At 39.5% G+C, this 13,008-nt stretch overlaps 1 pseudogene; it reads right to left on the bottom strand.

Annotated features, from left to right (window-relative positions):
• Positions 1 to 11,404: 11,404 nt before the first annotated feature.
• Positions 11,405 to 12,751, bottom strand: LOC130836345 (vomeronasal type-1 receptor 5-like; annotated as a pseudogene).
• Positions 12,752 to 13,008: the final 257 nt, after the last annotated feature.

The following is a 13,008-nucleotide window of genomic DNA, read 5'->3' on the forward strand; positions in this document are numbered from 1 at the left end:
TCTATCTATCATCTATTTATTTATTTATTTTTGTCTGTGGTGGGTCTTCGTTGCTGCGCATGTGCTTTCTCTAGTTGCCGTGAGCTAGGGCTACTATTCGTGCATGGGCTTCTCATTGCCATGGTTTCTCTTGTTGTGGAGCATGGGCTTTAGGCATGAGGGCTGCAGTAGTTGTGGCATGTGGGCTCAGTAGTTGTGGCACACAGACTTAGTTGCTCTGTGGCATGTGGGATCTTCCCAGACCAGGGATCGAACCTGTCTCCTGCATTGGTAGGCAGATTCTTAACCACTGTGTCACCAGGGAAATCCTATTTTATACTTTCCTTTGTTCTTTTTATTCTCTCCTGCTGGTCTTCCAATGAAGATCTCTTTTTCCACATTAGTTCTTTAAATAAGCTTTCTGCCTCTTCTCCCTCTCTCTCTTCTCCCTCTGGGACTACCATAATGCAAGCATTATTTCGTTCATTGATGTCCCATTATTCACATAGACTGTCTCCACTTTTTTCATTCTTATTTCCTTTTTCTCCTCTGACTAGATAATTTCAAGAGATCTGTATTCAAGTTTACAGATTCTGCATGAGTAAGCCTGCTGTAGAATCTCCTTACTGTATTTTTCATTTCAATCATATTCTTTAGCTTCAGAATTTCTGTTTGGTTCTTTTTTTTGATTTCTATCTCTTTATTGATCTTCTAATATTGTTCACGTATTGTTTCCTGAGTTCCTTGCATTGTCAGTGTTTTCCTGAATCTCACTGTGCTTTCTTAATATAATCATTTTGAATTCTTTTGTGTGTGTGTGTGTGTGTGTGTGTGTGTGTGTGGTAACTCACAGATCTAGATTTCTTTGAGGTTATTTACTGGAAATTATTCTGTTCCTTTGGTGGTGTCATGTATCCTCATTATTTTTCATGTTCCTAATGTCTTTGTATTGATGTCTTTGCATTTGAGCGAGCATTCACCTCTTCCAGTCTTTGTGGACTGACTTCAGTATGGAAAGACCTTCAGTTGAACATGGCTATGAGGACACCTGTGAGGTGGAGTGTAACATATCTGGTTCCAGGGAGGGTGCAGTGTTATGGTCTCCATGAATCTCCATCAGCTGAGGTCAACTTTGGGAAAGACTCCAGGGTTCCATGGTGACCAAGACTAAGGGAGTAATGTAGGTATGTGTGGTGACAGTGGAGGCTAAAGCTATCAAGGTCCTCAGTGCAACAAACTACTGGTGTCCCCTTGTTCTCTTTTGTGCCCATTGGGAAAGTTCTAGCTGAGGGAGTTCCTCTTGGTGCCAGGTCTGGTGCACAGGTACTCAGAGCATCAGCAGATTCAAGTCCTGGACTCAAGGTTTTGCAGAACCATAGTGGCACCTGGGACCTGGGGCACAGGAGCACTTGCTGTGGCAGTAGTGGTACAGTGTGAAATACAGACATGTGAAAATCATGGTGGAATGAGAATCTGGGTGACTCTTTTCCTGGGGGGAAGCAGGATGAAATAGCAGCATGGGACTGGGATTAAAAGGCATAGCAATGGCCTGGACCCAGCGGTGGGGTGCAGTGGAAGCATGCCCTGGGGATGGCAGGTCAAAGTCCTGACTCAGGTCCTAAGGTGTAGAACACAGAGCAAAAACAGCATAGCTCAGTGATGGTGGCTTAAGGCCCCAACTCAGGACCCTGGGGGCAGGAAATAGAGAAACAATAGTGTGACTTCTGTGATAGTGGGTCAAAGCTGTAACTTAGAACCCTGGGGGCAGTGTGCAGCACAGTGGCAAGGCATTTTGACATCCAAATAACTAACAGAGAGGTGCATCAGGAACTTGGATCCCTGGAGCAATATCTCCAGCCCCAGAGAAGAGACAGGGCAGAGGCAGTGTCATGATAAGCAGGGTTTCTGCACAAGAAGAACATTCTCAGGAGGTACATGCAGTACTCCTGGAAACAAAGAATTAACAATGTTAGGGTACCTCAAAAAGGCATGTATTAGTCAATCAGGTTAACAAGATTCCCAGTGTGGTCTCCTATCTATCTTGGGGAGTTCTACCCTGGAGTGGTCAGGCTAGCCTGAATAAATTTCTTTAGTCCTTAGTTTCTTAGGGCCTGATCAAGACAGTTAGATTCAAACAGTATTGTTTGTCTATGACATCAGTTTATCCTTCTCATGAGTGTGGGTGGCATCCAGAGATGTTTCGGATAGAAAGTGCAGGAGCTCAAGCCTTCCTGTGTTGTCTCGTAGTCAGCACTGTCTGGTATGTCTCAGTCAGTAATTAAAACTTTACATTTTCTAAGGCATTCCTTGTTTTTATTCAGATCTTTTAACCAAAAAGGTTGCATGCAAGGAAAAAAAAATTATATAACCTAACCAGAAAGACACATCGTGTTTAAGAATTGGTTAGCATAAAATCTTGAATTTTTAAAATATTTTAAAATGAATTTACATAATCTCCCACCCATTAACGATTAATAGCCATCTTAACTTTTCATCTTTTCAAGCCTTTGGAAAAGAAGTTGACAGTGATGGAAGGCTTTTCCAGGGTACCCCATGGAGACAGACGTGTCAATAAATGTAAGAGGAGAATGTACAAGTGAGGACTTCCTAGGTGGCGCGGTGCTTAAGAATCCGCCTGCCAATGCAGGGGACACGGGTTCGATCCCTGCTCCAGGAAGATCCCACATGACGCGGAGCAACAAAACCTGTGCGCCACAACTACTGAGCCTGAGTTCTAGAGCCCATGAGTCACAACTATTGAGCCCATGTGCTGCAACTACTGAAGCCCATGTGCCTAGAGCCTGAGCTCTGCAACAAGAAAAGCCACGGCAATGAGAAGCCTGCGCACTGCCACAGAGTAGCCCCCACTCGCCGCAACTAGAGAAAACCCATGTGCAGCAACGAAGACCCAACACAGCCAATAAATAAATAAGTAGAATAAATTTATTAAAAAAAAAGTACAATTGAAAGAAATTAAGGCAAACTTGCTTACTTTACAATGCACTGTTCAGCAACATCGTTTATGTAAAGAGGATACTGGTACATGACACGTTTGGACAATGGTAACTAACATTATCGGGGAATGTCACACACTGTAGGAAAACTGAATTTCTAAAAAAGTTTGCCTAACAAAGGTGTTTCTTAGTCCTGTTAAAATGATCACTCTTCTTATATGCACCACATTTCTCTGTTGCCCAAACAGAAGAAGGGAAGGAAGTGTGTGACTTGTTCTGACCAAAGACCTTACTATTTCCTCAACAGTGACCAGATCAGTAGTGTGCTCCTGACCAGAACAGGGCAGACTTTGATGACCACAGGAGTCTTTTTGCTAAAATCATTAGGGAGGATTCTTTCCTGATGGCATTTCCTGACTACCTGTAGGGTGAGGGTCCTAGATGTGTCACAAATAACATTCCCCTAAAGGCCGGTTCAGGTAAGCTGGTTTCTATTATGACTGAAAAAGCATCTCAAAGCACAAGCTTGGCTGATATAGTTCTTTAGAAGATAAGTTCTTTGGAAACATTACATCTATGACTTTAGTGTTATTGGTGTGGTTAGAAGAGTGGCAAGAGAGAGACTTTTTCAGGAGGATACAAGGCAAGGCAATGCCTGGATTCAATCAGCCTTAGAGCTGGGGCCCTGGACTAATAACCATAACTGTCTCAAAAGCACACGTCACCAGTTCCACTCAGAAACAGCCCTACTTATAAGTGATGTCACCAAGATGATAAAGTAGGAAACCCCAACCTCCATCTCTCCACAAAAGTCAGCAATTACACAGCTATCCATAAACAAAACAGCCCTGTGACAGCTCAGGACTCCACTTAAGAAAGTTCAGCAACACAGTAAAACAAACAAACAAAAAACCTGAGAATAACTGTATAAAAACAGAAGGAAGAACACTTTCATTTTGCCTGCGTCATCCTGACCCCAGACTGGCACTGCTCATTGCCAAGAGAAAACTCCCCACCTAGGAAGAATTTCTTTCACTGGGAAAGGAAGAGCAGAGGAAGCGACCAGCTTCCCAAGCCTTTCAGGCACCACATTAGGTCTCACTTTGGCTACATCCCGCCCACAGAATGACAAAGTTGAGATGTATAAGGTTGGTTAGAAACAGGAATGAATATCAGGGGATACCAATAACAATCATGAGCAGGAGCAATCAGAGTTCTTAGGGACCTGATCTGCAGAGAAACCCATCAACTTTTGCCACTGAAGAAACCAATGGTCAGCAGAGCTGCTGTGGCCCCCCTTCAGATTTAACTGGCTTTCACCCCACAAATACCAGCCATTGAGTCTCTTCCCACTCTCTCCCCTGCAGCCACAGCCAACAGGTGCTTATAGGCCTAGATCTGGCTCAGTCTCTTGTCACTGGCCTGCACCACTGGGCTCACCTGTACCTTTCCTCTTCAGCTGTATATCAGCAAAATCAGATTCAGCTTCCGTCACTGGCAACCACTGCCATGCACTCATGGCAAGAACTTGCAGCCACAGGAATGCACACTGACAGCCAGGGCCCCCACAGCTGGCAGTGTGCCCACAGTTGGACCAGGCCCTTGCTATTGGCCATGGTCCACCACTGTATGTATATTAGAAGTCAGCCACTACTACTCACAGGCACGTAGAGCTGGCATCCACAAATGAGCATGTGCACACCACCATTCTGACAACCACTGCCTACCCTCTTCTCTAGTCACTAGATTGGGAGCAATGTTGAGGAACACAAGAGCCCTTGCGGCCACTGTAGACCCCTGGCAGTGCTTGCCACGGACCAGAGAGTTGTTGATGCTGTGGATCACAGCAGCCTCACTCAACAAAATATTACAATATCACACACATCCCAGACTCAGAGCCACAACACACCAAACTACACTTGGTGATGTGCGCTACTAAGCCTGGGGTCACAGGATGCTCCAGCATTCAGGTAGAAGTCTTTCTTCACAGAAATCAGTCCATAAAATCAGAGATGACTGCTTTGTCAAATACACAGGTAACTATACAAGATGACAAGAATTTTAAAAATCAGAGAAAATGACACCATGAAAGGAACACGGTAAACTTACCGTAACGGACCCAAAGAAGTGGAGATACATAAATTGCCCAACAAAGTATTCAAAATAATTGTTCTAAAGATGTCCAGAAAGCTATAAGAAAACACAAGTTAACAAAATCTGGAAACAATACAAAAACAAAATGAGAAGCTCAAAAATGAGATAGAAAACATTAAAAGGCACTAAAACAGAAATTTTGGAGCTGAAGAATACAACGACTGGCTTAAAGAATTTAATAGACTGCTTCAACATCAGACAGGACAAAGCAGAAGGAAGAATAAGTCAGCAGATGCTTTTCAAATTACCCAGTCAGAGGATCAAAAAAGAAAAAAGAATGAAAACAAATAAAAAATATGTCTATAGGATTTATGGGATACCATTAGTACAAATAATCTAGGTATCCGTGGAATCCCAGAAGGAGCACAGAGGGAGATTAATAATTAAAAGAAATAATGGTCGAAAAACTTTGTAAACCTAGTGAGAGATTTGAACATCAAAGCTTGTAAACTAATAAGTAACCCCAAAAATACAATCCCAAACAATATTCTCAGATGACTTCAGCACCATGGTGGTCTGAGTCCTTCCTCTTTTCTCTCCCCTTTGGTTAATAACTAATTGGAGATCCATAGCCAAACACAAATGCCTCTCACATTACACCAGGGCACCTGGAAGATTTCTATCCCCTTGTGCAACCTAAAGTGGGAGGATAGGACCTTGGTGGGAGCTGCAGAACCAAGGGAGCTGGTGAGCCTGCCCCACCCCCACTTGTGCAATCAGAAAAAAAGGGAAGCTAGAGAGTACAAAAGTGGATGAATACCTATAGGAGATAGAGAATTCGTGGAGGTCCAGCCTGCCTGAGGGCAGAATCTGGCATGCCATCAGAGCAGAACAGAGATGTGTTTGGAGGCAGAGGAGAGGGCAGACACTTGTCAAGTGTCACCTAGGATGACACTGCAAGGGGCTGAGCTTTTAGAAGCAACTTCTCCAGCAGAGGTGGTGGGAAGCAGCTATCTCTCCTACAGAGCACAAAGAAAGCAAAATTGGTGAGCTGCAACAGTTGTGTGAGTTGCAGGTGGAAGGACCTACCTTTCTCCAGCAGCACCCATATTTCTGAGGAAAAAATTCCTTGACTAGGGGGAGTGAAAGAAAAAGAAGGAAGGCAGATAAGAATAGGAAAGGATGTTGAAGGAACACATTTCTTTCAGACACATTTCCTCCTGCCTGCTTTGGGACTTCAACAGGAGGTCTGCCCATGGACTTCTAGATGTGCCCCTCTCAACAATCCGCCCACTAGTCCAAGTGCACCCGCAAAGCTTCAGGTTTTAGCCCACACCTCCCCGCACTCTGCTGCTGGCTCTGTGAGCGTGCTCAAGTGCACCACGAGAACCAGCTCTGGAAAAAGAAACAACGAACTTGCACTTATAGCACCACCACCTGGAATACAAAAGAAAAGTTTCTAATAGCCAGTCTGTTGAATTGTAAGAAACAAAGAAGACTTAAAAAAAAAAAAAAACCAACAAAACAAAACAAAACAAAAAAAACCTTAAGGAGTTGTCTACTACTTCACTTGTGAAAGCAGAAGGGCATACTGTCAAAATTTTTTTTTAAATCAAGGAAAATATGGTATCACAAGAGGAAAATGATCATTCTCCAGCAACCAAAATCAAGGTATGAAATATTGTGATCTGACAAAGAATTCAAAGTAGCCATTATGAAGAAATTCAATGAGCTGCAAGAAAACTCAGAAAGACATTTTAGTAAACTCAGGAATAAAATTAATAAAATTAATGAAGGGGAGTTTTACTAAAGATATTAAAACTGTTAAAAAACAAAAAAACAAAAAACAGAACCAAAGAGAAATTCTGCAGCTGAAGTCTTCAATGATGAGATAAAGATTGAAATAGAGAATATTGCTAACAGGGCAGACCAGCTCAAGCAAAGAATAAGTGACTTAGAGGATAGGAATATAGAAATAATTCAATTATGATAGGAGAGAAAACTCAGATTTTTAAAAAGTAAAGAAACTCTTTGAGAGCTATTGGATTCAATCAGAAGAACAAATATAAGAATAATTGGTGTACAAGAAGGGAAGAGACAGAAAGCTTATTTAAAGAAATAATAGCTGAGAACTTCCCAAACGTGGGGGAGGACTTGGATACACAAGCCCATGATGCTAATAGAACACCGGGTTATCTCAATGCAAAAAGACCTTCTCCAAGGCATATTATAATAAAACTGTCAAAAAAAAAATAAATAAATGATTAAAAAAGAATCTTTATCCAGAAATTCCAGTTCTGAGTATTTATCCAAAGAAAACAAAAACACTAACTCAAAAAGATATATGCATCCCATCTATGTTCATTGCAGCATTATTTATGATAGTCAAACGACGAAAACCTAAATTTCCATTTGACAGATGAATGGATGAGGAAAATGTGATATATAGAGATATATAGACATAAATATAGATATTATTCAGCCATTTAAAAAAACAAAATCTTGCCATTTGTGACAACATAGATAGACCTCAGGGGGATCATGCTAAGTGAAATAAGTCAAACAGAAAAAGACAAAACCATATGATTTCTCTTATATGCAGAATCTGTAAAAAAAAAAAAGCTATAGATACAGACAACAGGTAATTACCATAAGCTAACATAGGGGAGTAGGAAATGGGGAGGGAATTGATGAAAGGGATCAAAAGGCTAAAAAAAAAAAAAAGAAAAGAAAAGAAAATAAGTATCTCAAAGGCAGTGAAAGAAAAAAAAGAAAGTGACAAAGGATTTCACATTAGGCTATCAGTGGATTTCTCAGTAGAAATTCTACAGGCCAGGAGAGAGTGAAATGACATATTCAGTGTTAAAAGATGAAAATTGCCTGTCAAGAATACTTTATCCATAGACTTCCAAGGTGGTGCAATTGTTAAGAATCCACCTGCCAATGCAGGGGACATGGGTTTGATCCTTGCTCCAGGAAGATCCCACATGCCACGGAGCAACTAAGCCCGAGCACCACAACTATTGATCCTGTGCTTTAGAGCCCATGAGCCACAACTATTGAGTCTGTGTGCTGCAATTACTGAAGGCCACGTGCCTAGAGCCCATGCTCCACAACAAGAGAAGCCACAACAATGAGGAGCCTGTGCACCACAATGAAGAGTAGCTCCTGCCTCAGCAACTAGAGGAAGACTGTGTGCAGGAACAAAGACCCAATGCAGCCAAAAAAAAAATTTAATTAATTAATTAATTAATTTTAAAAAAGAATACTTTATTCAGTCAAGTTATCTTTCCAGATATGAAGAAGAAATAAAGTCTTCCCATATAAACAAAAGCTGAGGGAGATCACCACCACTAGATCTGCCTTGAAAGAAATGCTAAAAGGAGTTCTTTGAAGTAAAAAGACATCAGTCAGCGACATAAAAACATGTGAGGGTACACAACACTCTGGTAATGGTGAAAATAGACAGTCATAATTAGAAAACTATAACTATTAGAATGGTGTGTCAACCATTTAATTATAGTATAAAGGTTAAAAGATAAGATCATAAAAAACTATGAATACTATAATTGGTTAATGAATACACAGTATAAAAAGAGGTAAATTGTTACATCAAAAATATATAAGGGGAGCAGTAAAAGAGTGGAGCCTTTATTAGGTAAACAAATATATGTCTCTATCAGCATAAAATGGGCTGCTTTATGTATGAGATGTTTTATATAAGCCTTATGGTAACCACAAAGCAAAAATCTAGAGTAGATTCACTAGACATAAAAAGGGGGAGACAGAGTGTACCACCATAGAAAACCACCAATTTACAAAGATAGGCAGAAACACAGGGGGAGAAAAAAACTGTGAAGATACAAAACAAAACAGAAGACAAAATAAGATGGCAGTGGTAGGTTCTTATATATCAATAATTACTCTAAACAAAAATGGATTTAACTCACCAATTCAAAGGCATAGAGTGGCTGGATGGATAAGAAAAATAAGATTATCTACTGCCTACAGGAGACCCATTTCAGCTCTACAGTCACATATAGGCTCAAAGTAAAGAGATGGAGGATAATATTCCAAGTAAGTGGCAACCAAAAATGGTGATGAGAGACAAAGAAGGTCATTATGTAATGATAAATGGATCAATACATCAAGAAGATACAACAGTTATGAATACATACACACCCTATCTGAAGGGAGAAATGGACAACAATGCAGTAATAGCAGGGGACTTCAATACCCCACTGTCAACAACGGATACATCATGAGACAGAAAATCAACAAGGAAATATTGGCATTGAACTGCACTTTAGACCAAATAGGCTCAACAGACACAAATAGAATATTCTATCCACTAGCAGCAGAAAATACATTCTTATCAAGTCCACACGGAACATTCTCCAGGATAGATCATATGATAGGACATAAAACAAGCCTTAGCAAATTTAAGAAAATTGAAATCATACCAACAATTTTTTTCTGACCACAATGGTATGAAACCAGACATCATTAACAAGAGGAAAAATGACAAAATCTGCAAATATATGGAAAGTAAACAACACAATATTGCATAACTTATGAGTCAAAGAAGATTTCAAATGGGAAATTTTTAAATATCTTGGAAAAACACAAAGGAAGCACAATATACCAAAATATATGGGATGCAGCAAAAGCAATTCTAAGAGGAAAGTACATAGTGATAAAGATCTTCCTTAATGAAAAAGAAAGATTTCAAATAAACTAACTTTACACTTCAAAGAACTAGAAAAACAAGAAAAAGTAAGACCAAAGTTAACTGAAGGAAAGATAACAAAGATCAAAGCAGAAATAAATGAAAAGAGATGAGAAAAACAGTAGAATATATCAATCTAATTATGAGTTGGCTTTTTTTAAAAGAAAGTATCAGAACTTTAGATAGACTTACCAAAGAAAAAAAAAGAGAGAAGACTCAAATAAATGAAATCAGAAATGAAAGAGGAGACATTACAACTGATACCAAAGAAATACAAAATATCAGAAGAAAGTACTGTAAACAATTAAACACCAACAACAGGAAAATCTAGAAGAAATTGATAAATTCCTAGAATCATACAACCTACCAAGACGTAAGCATGATTTTTAAAGTTGGCTATTTATAAACAGACACAGCAGTTAATAGGAATACCAAGGTTTAGGGAAAAAATGAATTTAGTAAAAATAGAGGAAAGCAAGCTACCTAAAAAAATATCGTGTCAATATGATTTACAAAATCTTTAATGGAAGTCAAGATAAAAGAAAATATTACCTTAAAACTGTAACAAATTTTGAACATAGAACTATATATAGCAATCCTTTTTGTGTATTTCATATTTGTAATTTAACATACCAATTAAAATTTATTTATAAAACAATATTCACAGTATTTCCATGATGATTCAAGAATGTGCATAGAAAAGCAAAAAACGTGAGCCACTTACATGCACATTCCCCACAGAAGTCAACAAGACAATGCTCTGTCTTCTTGTGTCAGCTTTCATACAGTAAACAAGGTTATTTTTGTGAAATATTTAGAGCCACAATTTTGCATTTTTGTGCTTCTGTTTCGGTGCATTTGCTGTTTAAGATTGCCTCCAGGTATAGTGCTGATGTTCTGTCTAGTGTGACTAGGCACGAAAGCCTGTGATGTGCCTTACCAAAAAAGTTATATGTTATACACACCTTGAGACATGAGTTATAGTGCTGTTGGCCATGAGTTCAATGCTAATTAATCAAAAATATTAAATAATAAATAAAAATAAATACAAAAATAAACATATTAAAGACAATAAATTGTCTTTAGATAGAAATACACATAAAACAAGGTTATGTATTAATCAACTGATAAAAATGCTGTGACCCCAGGTTCACACAAAATTAACCTTGCATTTCTTCTAGAAACAATGAATCAGAAACTGCTGACTCAGTGTTTTAAGTAACATTGTAGAACATAACTCCAGCAAATAACGAGAATTGACTATACTTTATTTGACTTTAAGAAATCAAGAAAAGGGACTCCCCTGGCAGTCCAGTGGTTAAGACTCTGGGCTTCCACTGCAGGGGGCATGGGTTCGATCCCTGGTCAGGGAAATAAGATCCCGCATGCCTCAGGTCCCCACACCATGTGGCATGGCCAAAAAATAAAAATACAATCAAGAAAAGATAGACACTTTAGATCAAGAGGGAGCATCAATGTTTAATAAAATACTTTCCAATAATTTAATAGATGAAAAAGAGAAAAGTCCCAAAAGTCTGGTCTGAGATGCAAAAATGAATGGAAAGCAAAAAATTAAAAGCATACAGATATAATTTATGTGTAAAATGGACTCAATTGTTGTAAATTTTCATTAATTTCTTAAACTTTATTACTTTTTTCCCCAAAGAGTTTGCACAATCTCGAATATTCGCTTACCTGCATGGATTAGCACCAAAGGACAAACTGTGGCATAGCTATTGACCACAATAACCTGGAACCACACCAAGAGAGGGTTATTTCTCCATGTCACAACCACTGAAAACGAGAAGGTAAAGTCCACCCAGTATATGAAGACAAAACAACACACCACCAGCAAGACGGTCTGGGAGGCCCTTTTCACTGGTGAGACTCTTGGGAAGAAGCTGGTGCTCTAAAATTGCTGGGATAATCTCTGACATCTGTGCAAAGTAATCACTATGTAGCCACTAGAGAGGACCATTAACCCTCTGAAGGTAACATCTTTCAATGTCATGAGTGTGAAAAATAGGTTCCTGTGCATATAGCTCATGGGTAAAACAGAACAGCAGTCAGTAATAAACAGAAGACTGGCCTCAGTCCCATTAGGAGTGGCCACAGTGTAGAGTAGAAGGTTACTACTGACAGACAGGTTGAGAACCTATGAGAAGAGGAAGAATCCTGGGGTGTGATTTGGAGACATATGTTTGAACTTAGCCAAGGAGGAAGTGCTGGGGCTGATGGTGATGGCCTGGAGCATGCTCAGAAAGTAGCTTGTACAAATGGAGAGACCTCTCAGCATCTTTTTTAAAAAAGACAATTACCTTACACCTTACATCATTCTGAATATTCTGTGACCCAAACAAGTCTGAGGACACCAGTGTTGTCATGGTGAAGAGAAGCAGTATGTGGACCAAGGACAAGTGACTAATTGTCATGTCAATGGGCTTAAACCTGTGAGTAAAAACAATGGTGAAGACGTGGAAGAGAAGAAGAAAGATGTTTGCTGAGATTCTGAAGCTGGCTTGTGAATAAAAGGAGTTTCTCATGACAATGTAACTAGGAAGTTTGGTCATCTTCATAAATTTTTAAAATGAAATTTGTGAAGAAAAACAAGAGATCTGATGATAACAGAGTTATTTCTGCCACGTTCCCAGTTCTCAACAATGTTCAGCAATGTCTGATCTGGAGTCAGCAGTTTCTCTACCTAAACATATAGATTGAAAAGATCTATTTATTTTTACTGAAGAGAAATTATTGACAATAGGAGAGTGACTTCTCACATATATCTCGGTGCTTAGCATATATGGATTCTACAGGAAAACAACAAAACCTGAAGATCTGAAAACAGCTAAAGCTTTCCAATTTGAATTTGGGCACTTATTTTAGGAAATGAAACCTGGACTCCGTTATGATGGTGAAGGTTGCAGGAATATGCCTCAGTGTTCACATGGTCCCACCTTGATGGGAGCAGGCAGCCCTGGTCTCCATGGCAGACCATTTAGCCAGTGCTGGACACCAGGTCTGGTCCTCAATCATGTCCAATCATGCGATTCAGAAGCTAGTAAGTGGTCATGCTTCAGTGGGAAGGGGAAATAAAGGAAGAAAATGAAGGGGTATAAAGTAAAATGTATCCACTCAGTAGTTCCAGGGTGAGTTTGACAGAGGTGATTTTGTCGGTGCATCCAGGAAAGCAAGGAAATGAGTCGTGTGCATCTGGGTCCACAGTTGTACGATTAGAAAATAAGAATATCCCTA

The sequence above is a fragment of the Hippopotamus amphibius genome, chromosome 15 (assembly GCF_030028045.1).
Source record: "Hippopotamus amphibius kiboko isolate mHipAmp2 chromosome 15, mHipAmp2.hap2, whole genome shotgun sequence".
Taxonomy (NCBI): Eukaryota; Metazoa; Chordata; class Mammalia; order Artiodactyla; family Hippopotamidae; genus Hippopotamus; species Hippopotamus amphibius.